The following is an 8,072-nucleotide window of genomic DNA, read 5'->3' on the forward strand; positions in this document are numbered from 1 at the left end:
TGTATTTTTGCCTTGTCGGAAAGGAATGAGAAATACTGAATCGTCTGTGAAAAACTGTTTCTTTGTTTTGTTTGCTTGATTTCTTTTATACATCATTTTAGATTTATTGTAGTATTTGAATAGAACATGTGGCAACGATTAGATAATTCTTCAAATGATATATATTTATATGTATTCTGAGTTATAATATGAACAAAATGTAACTCTGTTAAGTGAACCTAGCGCCAGAGTGTCGCTGTGGTAAACAAATGTAGTGAATTTTAAAAAATGCATTTATTCTATTGTGGCTTATGCGCTATTGACGAAGTAGATTTAATTCAATCCAATACGTTTGAAGGAAATGCAAGAAAAAATGGGTGTAATTTAATATTTCGTGCAAGAATGTCATGTGGTGTAAGCATCAGATTTTTTATGTTTACTGCACAAAGAATGTAATTACCTCTTCGAAAGTATCACTTTACTGAGGCAATGATTCCGGGTCTGTAAGGATCTCAACAAATGCATTTAAAGGCTCAACCATGCTCTTAATAACACTGATTGGAGGTAACACGTTTTTTATTCCTATATAATAGGTTTTTTTATTATGATTTCTTGGCGTTCATTTAAGGAAAACGGTTTTCAAAGTGAACTACATTTATTCTAATTCATGCCTATCCAAGTATTTCAGACGTGGATAGCACTGGAATAACTTTGCATAATTAAGTATATAAGGTATATCTCCCGCCTTCTTAGCATGCCTTCGTGGTGCGGTGGTCTGCATGCTGGGCGCGTATTCCAGAGGTCCGCGATTCGCTTCTCGGCGAAGGTGTTGCTAATTTTTTATCTTTCCCGCTTCCAAAAATACCTAATGTCTCTTCAGTGGTGCCCGAACTAAAAGGGTGTTGGATGATGATTCTCCACATCCAGGATTTGGCGATTGGGTCCCCTAAAACCCAGGCGCCCTTTAAAAGAGGGAGTGTATAAGGTATGTCTCCCGCCTTCTTGGCATGCCTTCATGTTGTGGCGGTCTGCAGGCTGGGCGCATATTCCAGAGGTCCGCGGTTTGATTCCCGGCGAAGGCGGTTGCTCATTTTTCAATCTCGCTTACTTCCAAAAAATCCTTATGTCTCTACAAGTAAATTAAACCATGCTCTTCCTCCATCACTAGTGAGCGACAAATATAAACTGAAGGGTTCGAAGTGACGAAGGATTTTATTTGATTGAATAAATAAGCATTTTTCAAGTATCAAATTGGATTAACGTAATTTCATTTACTAATTCACATATCAGACTAATCTGATTACAAAAGGAAAAGTACCAGCAGTGATCATCAGCCAAATAACCTATTCCGTAGAGATATTTTACCCAAAATTTTTATATAATTAAAGTTAAATCAATGGCTCGAAAAGCAGCTTATAGAAGAAACAATGAACGAATTAAATTACTTCTTTATCTATTCACACTATGACGCCACAACCAATTCACCACGCCAAAATTAATTCCCTAATGAAATAAAGATATTTGATTTTATTGGTAAATTCATTTTGACGTTATTATTTTTTAATCGAATAATCTCGCGCCTAATTCATCAACGAAAACTACACTACTATAAGCAAAATTTCTTTGTTTTCTAGCTTGAACTAATATATTCAATATTTTAGAAGAATCAGAACCTTCAAATTTTAACATAATTAAAATTTTGTACAGATTATATGCAATGTCTGCGACACATTTCAGTTATTCATGAATCGGGAACTACTGAAGATACAAATAAACAGATATAGATTGAGCGGAAATAATTGAAACAAATCAGCATAATTTCAAAAAAATTCGACTTTATATCAAAATACGTATCGCTGCTCTAATTAATACGTATCCTAAGACACACTAGGGTGTAAAGCAGCAGGTCTTCTCGTGGTCTCCTCTTGTCTACTAATGACTACAATTTCTAACATCAGTTTTGAAAAAACAGTATTTTAGAAGTATTCAGCATTTCAAAAGAATCAGAACTTTTGATTTTTCGTAAATGAAACATTATACAGGGTGTGCACAATGTCTCTGACACATTTCACTTTCTCTGACACATTCAATACTTTTTTGAATTGTTGAGAGCTTAACTTAATGCTGTTCTGATACTCTTAGCGTAACGCAGCCCTAGGCTCCAATGTATACACACGAACACCCAGTACGACGTTAGAAACATCTTTTAATGATTACAATAGTCCTGTCACAGCAGCTAGAGACATTATTAAAATAAAAAATTATATAAATTATTTTAATAAGCATTGTTTTTATATCTCTCATTTTTGTAAACGATTACATATAGCCTGTATTAAATCCGAAAGATTAATTTAACAAGTTATCTTTTGGTGAATGGCAACACTGAGATCTGGTTAAGCGCGAGGCCGCGTAGCTTATGCTTTGTACTGTGAGAATACTTGTGAAGGCGATAAGCTTATATAATCTTGGTAACGTAACCTAAGATAACGATACTGTCTGAAGCTTTTAGATGGACTGTTCTTAGGAATTTCTAACATCAGAATCTGATAAAAGTTCGTTTTAAAGTATTTATTAAAGTTAAATAGTTAAATCACTTATTAATGTTAATCCGGAAATTCTCTAAAAGATTCAATATGTTTTAGTTGTTCAAAAATAAAATAAAAGAGACAAATAAAAGAATGTGATAATAATTGTGATAAAATATTAGTAGCAATTTACATATGTATAGCCATGCACATAAACGAAGTTCTCATTTAGTGAGTATTTGTAATAATACAGGGTTAGCATAAATAATTCATTCATTTTGAAAAGGCTATATTTTCAAAAGTATTACGTGTGCACACATGAAAAATATATGAAAAGGACCACAAACTCGTTAAGTTTTCTTTCACTCTTTCACCAAGTTTCCCGGATAAATGGAACGGTGCTTCATCGCTGAGTATCAACTTGGTGGAGAAATGTTCGTCCTCCAATGCTTCTTGCATATTGATGCAAAAATCTAGTCGACGGGTATAATCCTCCGACTTTAATTGTTGACGGTGCTGTACATGATACGGTTTGAAATGGAATCGTTGACGCGAAATCTTCCACGCAGTGTTTTGCGATATTCCGAACACCTGGTCAATTGACAGGACAAACATTTGGACAACAGTGCTACAAAATGTATGAAATGAGCTCGATTATCGTCTGGATGTCTGTCGTGTCACCAAAGGGGTACATATTGAATATTTGTAGAGGGTTATAAACTTCGTGAGTTTGTGGTTCATTTCAAATAACTTTCATGTGTGTACGTGGAATACTTTTGAAAATATACCCTTTTCAAAAAGAATGAATCATATATAATAGCCTTGTACTTTGCAATAAAAATGCATTAAAACGAAAATGCTCATCCTATAAATCGGTTTTTATATCGAATATTTAGTTTAATTTCTCGGTAAAATAAAACCGTCGTTTCAAATCTGTTCCGCTCACCTTTAATTTCAAAGATTTCCAAATTACATATTCAGTCCTCGATTATTCAAATTATTTAAGTAAGCTGATATAAATATAGAATTCTACTCAATAACTGTCAGAAGATTAATGCATTACTGTATTATTTGAAAGCATTTATTCTACGTATTATTTTCACTATTTGAACAAAAATATTCAATAATATAATAGGGTAAAGTTGATTTTATTGACATTTAATTCTAGATATGATTAATATAAAAGAAATAAAATTTACTTTGTTTTCCTTCTTAGAAAGAAAATAAACATTCGATCTGAACCTGAAGTGGAAACAGCTTATGAAGAGCCTCGAATTATTATTATTTTATTTTTTTTTTTTTTTCGATCAAAAGCCGATTACCAATTTTCAACAATCAAAACAGAACGTGTTATAATGGTTAAGTGATCTGCAGTTATTTCTAGTTGATTTGGATTGTTTTTCAGAACAGGACACAAATGCCATTCCTTTTAATACGCATTAACATCTAGCTGTGAAATTTTAATTTATATTAATTACTTAATACCACAGTAACTAAACACTTTGAAAAATACCTAAAAATTTCTCTTACGATAAAGATCTTCCTAACTGCGTTCGGTAGGGTACGAACTGCGCGAAATTTGATCGGAGATCCCCTCCCCCCTCTTATCTAATCCATGAACTGCGCGACGTTTCCTGTCCCCTCAGTCTTTACCAAGAAGATTGAGCGATACAAAAAGTCATTTATCGCCATTAATGTGACATTTTATTGAGACTGCAAGCCTCTATTTTCGTTTATCAATATTGTAAAAATTGTGCATACAAAACAAATACTAATTTAAAATTTGGCGTGTGCTAAAGTAAAAATGAATTTCTTTTACACTCATTTTAAAGTTTTATGATGCTTAAAAGGATGATGAGCCAGATCTTTTGTATTCTCTGTAAGAATTAAAAACTTTCCAAGTGTAGATTTTAGTCGCTGATATATTTAGTCGCTGATATATATATCAGTTTTGAATAATAAAATTAATAGATTAATAACATACACAAAACTGATATACAATCAATCTATCAAATATCGGATTTGTAGCGCACCTTAAATAAGTTTCTTATCTAAATAAATAGTAACAAATCATCTTAGATAGCAGAATGGTTTTTAACTATCAAATTTACCATTTTAGGTAAACAGTTCTAATTTAATTTAAACAATTCTCTTTATTAAATCTAAAAATTGGATTTCTTAAGTGGTTCCAAATTCACACTAATATTATTGCAATATATTGCAATATTAAGCTTTCCATTTTTAGTCATTGAAGTTATTTAACTATTTATGGTTTATTATTTATGGTTATTTTAAGTTTATTTAACTTTCTTACAAATTCCACATTTTAATGCTAGAAACATTTAAATATTTATTCTGTTTTCCAGTTACTATACCTGATGTACTTTGGCATAATTTCTAATGCACATTTAATTTATAAATTGATAATTATGAGCTTCTGCAGAATTTTCATAATTAACAAAAAAAAAAAAAAATCGAACCCCTTATTTTCATATCTTGGGATTTTAAGTTCCTTTTTAATTCATTCCTCTTTCACATATTGTTGCACTGTATTCAAGTTTCATATGTATGTTATTATAATAATTAAAATTTATTTACAATTTATACGTTAGAATTTCAAACGCATACTAATGTTGTTATAATAGATTTCATGCTAAGCTTTTTTTTAATTTAACTATTAATTTCTGCAAACATTTACATGATTACTTTAATTAAAAAATATTTCTAGTACACTTTGGTACGGAATAATCTTTTGCACATCAATGAGCTATACTAAATTTTCCAGTCTAGTTCAGACATCATGACTATTATTGATGCAATTTATAAAAAATACAAGTGGTATGCTTTATAATTATTTAATTTATGATATTATTATAATATTCCTTACTGTAATATTGTAATTAATGAAAGATGTTTGTAATGCTAATATGTATGTTTACCGATACCTTTTATTTTCTTTGTTAGCTCTCGCATTTATTACTGTTATTCAAGTAATTAGCGTGCTTGTTAAATATTCTTTACTTGTTCTTGTGATTGTGATATGTAATTATATTTCTTTATTTTTAGTTTCCTCTTGACTACAATTGGCTTCGAAAAGTAAAACTGTTACCCTGTAGGCAACGGGGAAAGAAATTTTGATTCGCGCACTTGGACTATACCAGGACGATGGGGGGGGGGATTTTCATTCGCACAGTTGGAGTACACCCCTGCGTTCTTTCCTCGGATGAAATTTATGAATGTAGCTTTTCATGATAAAACTAATTTTTTTTAGTTTGAAATATTTAACAGAATATTAATGTAGCTCTAAAATAGTTGAACAATTTACTTTTCATTCTCTATAAATGAAAGTTTATAAATTCCAAACCACACAGTTTATTGCAGAGTAGCTTGCTTTCCACTATTTTTTAATATCATGTACTCGTTTTCAAAACATCTGCAATTTTTTTTTCTGAAAATTTAAAATGTACTTTACCGTTAATTTCTTAAGCAAAATTTATGTTTTATTTTAGTAAACGATACTAAACTACTTCATGTTTTATAATTTATGTTAACATATTTTCTTGAAAAAATGATAAAATAAAATATTTTAAAATGTTGAGTTAATACTTATTCCGCTGCTAAATGAAAATGGAAAGGAATATGAAACATAAAAATGAATATTATTAATTTTTGTTATTACTTTCCGCGTATACCTTCGAACTATGTATTTTAGTCTCAATTTTATTTTATTTAGCATTTTTTAATGTGCGTACAAGTTTGAAAATCGAGTTATTTCAATATTGTTGTTCGCTTTTCATCATCAGCCTCAACAGTAAAATCATTTTCACTTTATTAATTACTTAAATATCTCTGGACAATCTTAAGTTTAACTGCATAAAATTAATTTCATGCAAAGTATTTAAAAGTCTTTTTAATTCGAATTTTTGATTACATTATTCTTTCAGAAGTTCGACTGTAAATTAATATTTATAAATCCAATTTTCAACTAATTTATTAAGTTTTTTTTAATTTTATGTAAATAAAAAATTAAGTTAAAGAAATTACGCAACAGAATTTTAAGATTATTAAGAAAAGACAAATACTGCTACGAAATTTGCAGTGTTTGCAAAAAAAAAAGAAAAGAAAAGAAAAGAAAAAAGAAAAAAAAGGAAAGGAAAGGATCGTATTTAATATCCTTGAACTTTTATGTATCAAGTTTGTTAACTATTTCTATAATTCTATCAGAGGATTATTTTCCAGCCAGCGCTTACCTGGATAATATCTGAAATGTATTTCCTCTGTAGTCGGCTGCATTTCACTCATGACCCATGAGTCGTTCTCGTTAATAGTATCCATGGGCTCGAACATACCTCTCACGTGCTTCTCACTTCCGCTTATTTAACGCCATACATCCCATGCGAAGGGAATTGTTCTCGACTTCTGCGCTTGGCTCGAATGCACATCACCTTTTTGAAATTGCACGTCCCCTAGCGGTGACAAAGAAAATTATTTTTCCTTCGCTTGAGGATGATAGATTCACATACAGAGACCATTCAATTTATAAGAAGTAAAAACTTTAGCTGTAAGTCATTTTGATGACGTCATGGTTAAATATTTACAAGCATATTATTCGCTTAATGAATTAACTCTTCCACGGCGGCCGAAACAACGGCTTTAAAAAGAAAAGTTTCATTAGGTTCTCCCAAACTCTCAGCGAAATAAGAAATTCTATGACAAATTATATTTATATTTCTCCAAGCATAAGATCTGGCATCATCCATATATACGTTTTGTAGACGATGCAGACTTCGTTTCTCTTTTCGTTCCAAATTTACTTTCTTCCATATGTCGATTGAGTACATACGATATACACATGTAGAATTTATATAATTGATCATAAGTTACATGAAGAATTAAGTATAACTATTTAAGGGGAATGGCATTTTAAACCGATGAAGGATTCAGTTTTAAATTAATCGTAGAAAGCAGGAGAAATAAGATATCGCGAAACTAAAAATATAATCAATCTTTTCGTGACAACCACTCCCTTAAGATAATCACTTACCAATGTTTTTGGTAGTATATGGAACATCAAACATCACTTTTGTAACATGACTATTTCTTCTAAAACCCAGAATCAGTTAGAACCGTTAGTGGTCATCTTAGAGAGGTTTTACTGTAGTTATAGCTTCAAACCTCGGAAAAAAAAAAGAAAAAAAAAGAAGAAGAAAAGAATAAAAAAATCCACTAAAATGTGTGACTTCTCATAATAAAATATTATTTGGTCTACTAGTACAAGAATTTACCTCAAAATATTGTTACTGTATCTGTGGTTTAGTAAATATTCTTGTCCTTATATATATACAAAAAATCCTATATATACAGGGGTTGGACAAAAATATGGAAACACCTTTAAAAAACATGTTTCTTTGCTTAATATGGTGTAGGAAACCCGTTGGCATCCAAAACAGCTTGCAGTCTTCTCGGAATGGATAAATACAGTTCCTGTATGTTTGCCAAGGGAATATTATACCATTCTTCCTGCAAAACGGTTTCAAGTTCAGATAACTATGTTGGCGGTGGATAACG

At 30.8% G+C, this 8,072-nt stretch overlaps 1 long non-coding RNA gene across 1 annotated transcript in view; it reads right to left on the reverse strand.

Annotated features, from left to right (window-relative positions):
* LOC146999564 (uncharacterized) overlaps positions 1 to 6,910 on the reverse strand; it is a 210,054-nt gene extending 203,144 nt beyond the window's left edge. Inside the window, exon 1 of the long non-coding RNA XR_015038560.1 lies at positions 6,755 to 6,910. This is a non-coding gene — a long non-coding RNA (uncharacterized LOC146999564). The remainder of the gene's footprint in view (positions 1 to 6,754) is intronic.
* Between the last annotated feature and the right edge of the window lie 1,162 nt (positions 6,911 to 8,072).

Source organism: Stegodyphus dumicola, chromosome 1, assembly GCF_044657685.1.
Source record: "Stegodyphus dumicola isolate Sdum_Otavi_A_Nest chromosome 1, ASM4465768v1".
Classification (NCBI taxonomy): Eukaryota; Metazoa; Arthropoda; class Arachnida; order Araneae; family Eresidae; genus Stegodyphus; species Stegodyphus dumicola.